We start from the raw sequence: 8,408 nt of genomic DNA on the forward strand, positions 1-8,408 counted from the left end.
AATGAGATTTGTAATCTTGCAACACATTTTAACATCAACATAGCCTTCTTAAGAGTTTCAACATTTCCCACAATCCACCTCTCAACAAAAAAAATCCTCCAACTATTCAGCACATGCTAGTGATACAAATCCCACCCTATCAAACTTGCCTAAGGAAATAAAATCACTTAAAAGAAGCTTCCTGGTTCATTCATCTTCTGTATGTTTCTATATCTATGTACAAGTCATGTGGCAGAATCCCAATTCAATTTTACATCTGCAAGCAATCAAGGCTGTTACAATTTCAAAGAATACAAGCGCACATAGTATTAGACAAATATTAACTGAATAAACAGATTTAGAACACAAATGACTAATGCACAAATCAGACTGACGAGGAGTGCCCACTACATCCACAGTCTAGGGTCTACATTATTCAGTCTGTTACTCAAGGCCCTAGCATGCTGGCCATCACCTTTTCCCTTCCCTGAAAGGACTAACCTACTCAGTATTTCCTGAGGACAAATTCCTTCACAGTATACCTTTACTCCGACGACATTTCCCCTGCCTGGAATGACCTCCATCTCATCAAGTCTATTCAAGAAACAATTCAATGCCAACTCCCTTTCAGTGTAGCTCTTCCACACCCACCGCTCGTTAACTCCCCCTTCTTGAACACCTTCTGCTGTTTCACATATACACATATACGATATGATAGATGTACTGTTCTCTTATACAGGACACTCTTAAGACTTTTTTTTTTTTGCATTTATACCATATTATTCCAACTACAATGCAAAACTCTTTGAAGATGGAGTGTGCACTTGTTATTTCTTTGTATTTCCACCAGTACAATGTTATAACAGTTATTTAATTTAAAAAATATATATATTTAAGGAAAAAAGCAAAAATGGGAAGGTGAGGGCTATATTCTCAGGATACATCAAGTTAATGTTAAAATCAAGCCCTTATCAATGACCTGAATCCTTCAGCTATTTTATGAAGTACAATTTGGATTTCCCTACACAATCAGGTCACTGCCTTCCTCCTCTACTTCATCTCCTATCATTTGGCCACCACACTCTCTGATTCCTCTCTCTGCTCCTTTCACACCAGCCTCCTTGGGTCCTCGGAAAGGTCAGCTTGGCACAACCTTAGGATCTTTGTATGTGCAGCTTCCTCTGCCTTCTCCCAGATCTTCCCTTGGCTGCTGCCTCCACATAATTCTAGTCACAGTTCACATGTCACTTCCTCAGGATGCCTTCCAGACAATCCTAACTAAGGGTACACTCCCCTCCTCCCATTACTCCCTACTGTTATCAAACTGTTTTGTTTCCCTTTATATCTATCTGAAATCATTCTTTTGATATAAATTTACTGCTCATCTCTCTCAACTAGTATGTAAGCTCCATGATGGCAAGAACTTTGGCAGTCTTGTTCCCCACTGTATCCCAGTGCCTAAAACACTACCTGGCACAGAGGAAACAGTCAGTAAATATAAACCAGAAAAAAAAAGTTTGTTTCCTCTCAGCTAATACTGTAGTTCTCCTCAAGCATGTGAATACTTTTTTCTACTTCCTTATCTCCCACAGCACCTAACAGACTAAATGCACTAGAATTACTCAATAAATGATCAATTCCAGTCTTTTCTGGCATGCCCTTTCAGTTACATCTTTAATTATGTCAACAAATACTAAGTACCTATGATGAACCAGGCACTAAGCTAAGCATCATTCTAATTTCTTACTTTTTTATTTATCATGTTCATCATTGATACTCTGGAAAGTCCAGCACTTGATCATAAGCTAAAGTGCCCTGAGCCCCGTTCCCCCACAGTCAGGTGACATTTTTTTGACTGATGAAATGCAATAAATTGCAGCTACCTGCACAGCACCATACAAACTTAGTACAGTCTTCCAAGACCACCACCCATCCTGCAGATACCAAAATCTGCCAATGCTCAACTTATATAAATGGGCATAGTATTTGCATATAACCTATGCACATCCTTCCATATAACCTATGCACATCCTTCCATATATGTTACTTACAACCCCAATACAGTGTAATTGCTATATAAATACAATGTAAGTACTATGTAGATAGTTGCCTCATGCTTAGTAAATTCAAGTTTTGCTTTTATGGAACTTTCTGGAAAATTTTTTCTCCAAATATATTCCATCTGTGGTTGGTCGAATCCACAGATGCAGAAGGCCAACTGTAGTTATTTTTTAGTCAGAGACCACACACTATTCAATTATATGCCAACCTCTCATATATTATTGCTCTTCAATAGAATATCTCTCGAACAACTTATGTTGGAGAGGATCTGGAGAAAAGGGGATCCTGTGTATACTGTTGATGGGAATGGAAATTGGTGCAACCACTAAGGAAAACAGTATGGAGGTTCCTTTGAAACCTAAAAACATAACTACCATATGATCCGCAATTCCACTCCTGGGTATATGTCTGGAAAAAAACAAAAACACTAATTCAAAAAGACACATGGACCCAAATGTTCACAGTAGCATTATTTACAATAGCCAAGACATGGGAGCAACCCAAGTGCCCACTAACAGATGATTAGATTAATAAGATGTGGTATATAAGTAGACTATTACTCAGCCATAAAAAAGAATGAAAAACTGCCGTTTGCAGTAACATGGATGGACCTAGAGAATATTATACTTATTGAAATAAATCAGAGAAAGTCAAATATTATAAAAGGTATACCTTACACGTGGAATCTAAAAAATAATACAAATGAATGTACATACAAAACAGAAACAGAGTCACAGATATAGAAAACAAACTTGTGGTTACCAAAGGGGAGAGAGGAGGGAGGGACAAATTAGGGATAAGGGATTAACAGATACCAACTACTGTATATAAAATAGATAAACAACAAAGATATACTGTATAGTGTGGGAAATTATACCCATTATTTGTAATAACCTATAATAGAGTATAATCTGCAGAAATACTGAATCTGAAATTAGCACAATATTATAAATCAACTATACTTCAATTTAAAAAACTGTAAGACATTCTTCAGAAATCTGGAGATAAACCACAAGTCTCCACTGTCTAGCAAAGGGAACTATATTCAATATCTTATAGTAACTTATGGTAAAAAAGAATATGAAAACAAATACATGTGTGTTCATGTCTGACTGAAGCATTAGGCTGTATACCAGAAATTGACACAACGTTGTAAACTGACTACACTTCAGTAAAAATACATGTATACAAAGAAAAAAACATTTTTAAAAGTAATTCAATTCAGAAAAATACATAAATAAAGAGTATATCAAAGAAAAAAAAAGAAATCTGAAGACATCTGAATTTGGACTAACATTTATTATTATTATTAGAAACATAATTTTTAGGTGTAATAATGGTATAGTCGTTATGTACTAGAGTGTCCTCATTCTAGGGGGTTACACATTTGCAGGTTATCGAGTAATTAAGAAAAATGGATTATACATACAGATTTATAGCTACTTAAGTATAATAAGGCAAACAGTTAACAATTATTGAATCCAGGTGAAAGGTATGAGTATTTAGACTACTGTGTTGGCTTTTCTGTAAGTTTGAATGTTTCATAAGAAGGTGGTGCGGGGAAATGTTTCTCTTAAAAGATGAATATGTGCATTTCTCTAACCTTTAACTACTGGTTGGTTTTCAATACAAGCTTTAACACATAATTAGACAAAAACTGGTCCAGAGAGTACTGTAAGATCCACAAACTGAACCACTAAAACACAAGAAATATCAACAGAAGAGGCAAGAAACGAGAAAAGCTAGCCACCCAAGGCAAAGACAACTTCTGGTCCATATTAGGCCAGGTCCCTTCTGAGGCAGCCTTGGGCTCAGAAGAGGAAGATGCCATATTTTGGAATCCTGCTTCTAGACATGCAGACCGAATCTCCCACCCTCACTCTTCCAAAGACAATCTATGATGAGAAACTAAACCAGAGAATCACAGTGACAATATATATGAATAGGGCTTTTTAAGCTCATTAATATTTTTAAAATACAATTTGGTTTTTATTGCTGTTGATACTTAAGCAGACATTAACAAATATAATCACAACCAAAAGTGTAATAACTGATTCAGGCAATGATCATCGATGGATGCTAAAACCATTTGGTAGGAGAATAAGACATGGACATTGTCTCAAAGTCATCCCATGGATTACTTACAAAGGGGAGCAGGTACCTTTACAATGAAGTGATCAAACTTACCATCAACAGTAATGGCACAGTCGTATCCACTTACGGGGGGGTGAGGTGGGGGGAGACTTTTGAGAGATTCAAGACAGTTGTACTTTTGATTCCAATGTAATTTCATATTCCATCAAAGATTTGGAAAAATCATATTAATATGAATAGGTCGTTACAAAAAGGCACAGTGCCAGTATAAATCATTTTCATCAGGAGTCAAAGTAACCAGAGAGAACATGGATTGAGACAAGTGTAACCAGGGGTGCTGGACTAGAATTGTTATAGTACATACAGGCAGTCACTTCGAGATCACAGAGCGATATATAACTTTCTAAGGCTGAAAATAGGTCCTTGAAGGAAGGAAAGATGATTAAAAATTAAAACTATGTTCAATTTACACCTAAAATATGTAACAAACATGTCAGTTATACTTGATGCTACAAACTAATTAGGAATCAGAATTTGGAGGCAAATTATTGTAGCCCTTAGTTGAAACACCAGCAAATTCCTGATACATCATAAAAAGATTTTAATCTAATAATTCATGGCAAAGTAGTATCCTGGAAATAGCAGTGAACCGAGTCCCAGACACCTCAGCTCTCATCTCAATTCTGCCACTAACTAGTTATACAACCTGAGCCAGGATCATAGTAAATACTCAGCAAGTGGGATGTTAAATCAGTGTATCAATTTTTTTGTACCTCTAATACATCTGTAATAGAGGACTCTAGATTAAAATATCTTTGGAGGTCTTTTTTTAAATTGTAAATTCTTTAACAAAACCCATGTTTATTTATATGACTAGAAGTAGTCAGAATTATGACTAGTTTTAAAGAAAGAGAGGGGCCTTGATTGAAGAGAAAAAAAAGTTGTCCAGCAAAGTTAACAGCATGCAGTTGTTCCATGTAAACAAATGAGATGGAGGGAGATCAACATGGTGGAGCAAGAGGACATGGGGCTCACCTCCCCACCATGAAAACATCAAAAATGTATCTACAGGCAGAGCAATTCTCATCAGAAACTGGCAGAAAGCAACTATAACCACAATAAACAGCGAAGGGATGAAGATGTAAAATACGACCTCAAAAACACAAAACATGGGGGAAGGGAGTAAAAAAAAAATGTAGATCTTTTTAATAACAAATGAGATGGAGTATAATTTGATTTGTAATGCATGTGCTCCCAAGGACTGTATCAACTCAAACAACTTAAGTGGTGAATCTTAAAGATTATCCAGTCCAAATCACTTCACAGATGAGAAAACTGAGACCCCTAAAAATTACATGATAGCCCAAGGTCATAGTATCTGGGTGTGGCAATGCTAAGACTAAAACCCAAACTTCCCCAGGTTCCTGTCAAATGCTCACTACCTAGCTTGTAACCCAAGGCTTCCAGAACTGCGTAACTTCAGTCCTACGCAATCACTTCAATCAACATATGCTCTTTCAGGACCTCTAGTTCTACCAAATCATATATATGTATGAGGTGGGCAACAAATTCCAGGTAAAGAGATCCAAAAACTCACAGAGAATATTTGCAAATCATAGATCTGGTAAGAGACTAGTATCCAAAATATACAGAGAACTCGTATAATTCAGAAATAAAACGTCAACAAATTAAAAAATGGGCAAAGGATCTGTATAGGCATTTCTCCAAAGAAGTTAAACAAAGGGCCAATAAACACATGAAAAGATGCTCCAGCATCATTAGTCATTAGGGAAATGCAAATCAAAACCACAATGAGAGTCCAACTCCACACCCACTAGTATAGCTATACTCAAAAAGGACAATAACAAGTCTGTGAGAATGTGGAGAAGTTGGATCCCTTGTATGTTGCTGGTGGGAATGCAAAATGGTACAGATGCTATGAAAAAAGTCTGGTAGTTCCACCAAAAGTTAAGCATAGTTACCATATGACCCAGCAATCTTACTCTAGGTATACACTGAAAAGAAATGAAGACTTATGTCCATACAAAAACTTGTACAGAAATCTTCATTCATAACAGCCAAAGTTAAGACAATTCAAACGTCTACCGACTGATGAACAGATAAACAAAATGTGGTATAGTCATACAATGGGATATTATTCAGCCCTAAAAATGAAGTCCTGCTACATGCCATAATGCAGATGAACCTTGAAAACAGTGTGGTAAGTGAAAGAAGCCAGACACAAAAGTCTACATATTGTATGATTCTATTTATATGAAGTGTCCAGAATAGGTAAATCCATAGAGACATAAAGCAGATTATGGTTGCCAGAGACTGGAGTTAGGGGAAAATAGATAGTGAATAATAATGGGCATGGGGTTTCTTTTTGGGGTGATGAAAAATATTCTGAAATTACTGAATGATTGCACAAACCTGTAAATATAGTTTTTTTTTAAAATGAATTGTACATCTTAAAATGGTGAATTTTATGGTATGTGAATTATTTCAATGTACATTTTTGTTTTGTTTTAAAACACACAAAGACACCAAAGTGAACTTCCCACTCATGCCCTCTCAGGTTGAAAAAGAAAAATACCAAAATACGGTTAATGCATCAGTCTCAATTCAGTATGTATTAAGTCATGTGCTATAAAGTAAGAATTCAGTGATAAATACTCTGTTCTTATGACATTCACAGTCAACTGTAAGTACACAAAGGTAAGTAAATAATTATAACCCAATGAGATACATCCAACAACAAAAGATGTACAAAGTACCGAAAGAGTCAGGAAAGGTTGGAGAAAAGATGTCTAAACTAGATTTTAAACAATGAAAAGAAGTTCTCTCCAAGCAGATAATGGGAGCAAAAAATGCTATATGTATCAGACCATGCTAAGTGTCCTAATGGCACTTAGAAGTGGGACAAATCATTTCCCCGGAGTAATCTAAGAGAGCTTCATGAGGTGTCTCCATCATGCAATGGATAGCGCATTGGACTTCTAAGAGAGCTTCACGGTAAAATTTAAGCTGATCTTTGCAACTGAGTAAAGTATGCTTATGTATTATAAAAAAGAAGGGACTGGACTTCGAGATAAACTTGAGGAAAAAATGAGTCCTGGGCAGAATACAATTAGAAACACACATCTTTAGCTCAGCACAGTAAGAGTAACCCAGTCTGCTGAAGCAGCACTGACCAGGTGCTGGTGCTGGTATGACCTGGGAAGCATCTTAACTTGCTTCTTCCAAAGAAATACTGCCTGTAGTATTTCGGTTGCTTCAGCTGTTTTTCACACATGTGAAGTCTATGTGCCAGGCTGGCTAGCTTGCTTGCTTGCTTTCCTCATTTAATCTTTACCACAAACCTGAGCTAAGAACTAGTATCAATTTTAATGAGGAATTCAACATCAGAAAGGTTAGAAACAGCTCACAGTACTATACCGATGCATTGTTTGAGGTCATAAATTCATTCTCTCAATTAATCCTTAAAACAACCCTAAGAACCAGGTATTATTAGTATTTCTATTTTGTAGATGAGAAAACTGAGATTCAGGGAGTTTAAGCAATTTGCCCGGGGGTCACACTGATAATAAAAGGCAGAACTGGGAATTAAATCCAGGTCTGCCTGATCTTAAAGCTTTCTTCCTCTAGACATATAGCTTCATCTATCCTTAACCATTATTCAGTCCCATTCCTTAGGCTTCAGTGTTTATTCTCTGCATTTCCAGTGACTAGTAGTAGTAGTCTCTTACGTGAACGGACATAACACACATTTGCTGAAGGCATCATTTCTATGTATTACAGAAATCCTAGCCAAGAGAAACCCCAACACAAGGTGACTCCTCAAAAACTCTTCAGGTTTTTCCAAGGAGTAGGGAAGAGCCTCCAATGCTCCAGCTGACTAGAGCAGACTCCTGAGGGAGAGATGCAAAGAAATCTTTTCATCAAAGAGATGGATAGGGCAAGTCAGACCAAGATCTGGTTACAGCAATGCAGAGATCATGCAGTACATACTGCAGCAAAGTCAGGTGCTGACAGCTGAGCACTAACACACTGCATAAGGGAACACACACATACACACACATACATACACACACACACACACCCCTACCTAGAAGCAGTTTTATCCCAAAAATGCATCTCAACAGCTGCAGTAAACTAACACAGGACAGAGTGGGATTCAGCTGAAGCATCTCAAGAGTTAAATCCATGAAGCAACTCACATGACAGCAATACTGGTAGCTCACATCTCCCACTCATTTTACTTTGTTTTCCCA

General features: G+C 36.9%; 1 protein-coding gene across 11 annotated transcripts in view; it reads right to left on the reverse strand.

The window, feature by feature from the left end:
- LUZP1 (leucine zipper protein 1) overlaps nucleotides 1-8,408 on the reverse strand; it is a 104,547-nt gene that overhangs the window by 74,312 nt on the left and 21,827 nt on the right. The window lies entirely within an intron of this gene.

The sequence above is a fragment of the Camelus ferus genome, chromosome 13 (genome assembly GCF_009834535.1).
Source record: "Camelus ferus isolate YT-003-E chromosome 13, BCGSAC_Cfer_1.0, whole genome shotgun sequence".
Classification (NCBI taxonomy): Eukaryota; Metazoa; Chordata; class Mammalia; order Artiodactyla; family Camelidae; genus Camelus; species Camelus ferus.